Source organism: Sphaeramia orbicularis, chromosome 9 (genome assembly GCF_902148855.1).
Source record: "Sphaeramia orbicularis chromosome 9, fSphaOr1.1, whole genome shotgun sequence".
Lineage (NCBI taxonomy): Eukaryota > Metazoa > Chordata > Actinopteri > Kurtiformes > Apogonidae > Sphaeramia > Sphaeramia orbicularis.
In genome coordinates, this window is record NC_043965.1 from 6,688,718 (window position 1) to 6,691,458 (window position 2,741).

The window sequence follows — 2,741 nt, forward strand, 5'->3', positions numbered from 1 at the left end:
TTGGGTCAGACCTAGTATTTCTGTCATTTACAGTATGCCTTTATCTCTACTGAACCATTTCCATGCTACAGCTTTTTGAAATCGTGATATCAAAATTGAATATTTTTTGTAAAAAACTCCAGCGCCTAATGGGTTAATAAAACCCTTTTTTTGTCTGCTATTTGACAAAAGGAGTTTGAATAACTGAATGTCACATCTTCCAGCCTTTCATCGTGTGTAGGAACCCTGCGACGACAGTCAACGACAGGGAATCAAAGGAACAGATCAATACTGGACACAGCACTCGGGACTCTAAAGGAACAGGTGTACACACACTCGGTACATGAGAGGTAAAGTCGCGTTTCCTGTACACGTTAGCAGCTATTTACAGATCACAAAACCATGGGGACAAGCCATGTTAGTCAGATACGGTGTATTTACAGGATGGACTCTCTGGTTCAGAGCTCTACGGTAAGAAGTTTCAAAATCCTTTGAAATCATTCAAGAATCATCAGCAAGTTTGCACAAGAAACTTGTTTGAACTGTAAATGCATATTGACTCCCAGGTTTTAGAACACAGCCACGGCACAAACCAAAAGTCCTGGGGTTTTTCTCAGTATTTTTTTTTACCTTTACTGGAGATTTATCATGTTCACTTATCACCAAAGGTTTCTGTTAGGTTGTACGCCAAATATACCTTTCAGCTGTTGATATACAGTCATAATATGTTTGTTACCTCCACCAAGGAGGTTCTGTTTTTGCCGGCGTCTGTCTGTCTGTCTGTCTGTGTGTGTGTGTGTGTGTGTGTGTGTGTGCAAGATAACTCAAAAAATTATGGATGTATTTGGATGAAAATTTCGGGAAATGTTGATACTGGCACAAGGAACAAATGATTCCATTTTGGTGGGGATTGGGGGGGGGCACTGATCTGCCTTGGCAGAGGTCTGCGCTCTCTGAGTGCTTTTCTAGTAGTTGCTGTTTTTTTGTTTTTTTTTTTTCAGCTTCTATGAGCACGACCACTTCCTGTGTGATTTTTGCCACGTTTCCGCTAAGTGGAACCAGCTCGACTCGACTCCATTCGATTCGACTCGGTATTCCTGGAGACCATTTCCATTACAGGATACCACTGACTTTTCAGTACCTGGACGTCATAGCGATGTGGTGCGTTATTTCCGTGTCGTCTGCTCAGAGAGTTGCTGATAAACTCGCTCGTTGCGTGTTGTCTCGTCTGAATTTTTACCTCGGCCACCAAAGACTGAATCTCCTGGACCGACCATGGTGTAGTTTTGGGCTGTTATGTGGATTAATGTACCGCTATATTTACTGTCCACTTCCACATCTGTTTTTTGTAAAACGGCGGGTCACAGAGACAAACTGTCTGACCAGTCAGTGGTCTGCAGTGTTATACGTCACGGTTTAGTACCTCAGCAGAGGTGATACCAAAAAACTAGTACCGGGTACCAGATTCCAGGTCCTTTTTCGTAATGGAAATGCAAAAAGGCTGAGCTGAGTCGAGTCGAGCCGGTACCATGCAGTGGAAACGTGGCATTAGTTCATGGCCTCTGCATTTTTAGAACTAGGACCAAGGGTTCTGTAGTCCAACGGCACATTTAAAAACACTAATTAACATTCATTTGACTTTTCAAGATCACTCAAGGTCAAAGGTTATGGCACCAAATGAAAGCCTATATGTGACTTCCTATCTATTGCCAATAGTTATTATATCAATATCTTCAACTGTTTTCAAGTTATAGCACTTTGAAATGCGTCCCATTATAAACCAAATTTTAAAAATTCATAAAAATTCAAAAATCAATATTTCTGAATTCTTTGAGCATACTGGGTGGACTTCACCCCAAAGATGTTCCACATCAAATTTCAAGTCATTCGGACTGTTCTGATGGTTTCCGAGAAGATTCTTGAAAAATTCTTGAAAAAACAGTCCATCGGACCTTCGGGTCCAATGGGCTATTAAATATTAAACTATTAAATATTATATATTGATTTATTTTTCTGCTCTAATTTGATTTTATTTTTGTAAATCCAGGTCAGCCCTAATCATACATATCAAATGGGAGAAATAGTGTGTTTTAGGCACACTTGGGACAGATGCTAGTCTTGTAATTTTCTTTTGTTTAGAATGTGCACATTTTAGTTGGTGGCCAGAATTTTAAAGATCATGCACAAATGAACAACTTTTGAATTCTCACCTTATTTAAATTGTGAAAAATAATATGAAGTTTTTTAACACAAAGTGCAAAGTGTGCCTAAAAGGCGCATCCGGATACTGGAGGGTTAACATGATAAATCTCCAGTAAAAATAAAAGAAAAACTGCAGAGGAAAACCCTGGACTGTCGGTGTGAGCCCACAGCGTCATCACTTCATGCATAGAGGAACTAGACTGAGAACACCATGGCGACAGGACATACTGGTACACATGATGGTGCTGTTAGTGGCACAGTCAAACGTCTGTTAAAAAAACACTCATAAAAGCAAAGTTCAGTGAAAAAAAACCCCACACATGAGTAAGTATTTACCGATAAAATAACCGTGGACGTATCTATCAATGAACTGATAGAGATATTTATGGGCGTGTGCTACCTGACAGGAGTCATTTCCAGCTCATAAAACAAATAAAAACACAAGAACGACGGCGTCAAAAAAACAGAACAGAAGGCGGTGGTAACGGGAGACGTTGGTCCCAGATTCAGTCCCGGCCTCGTGACGTCCATGAAGGCCTCGCTCCTCCTCCTCGCTCCTC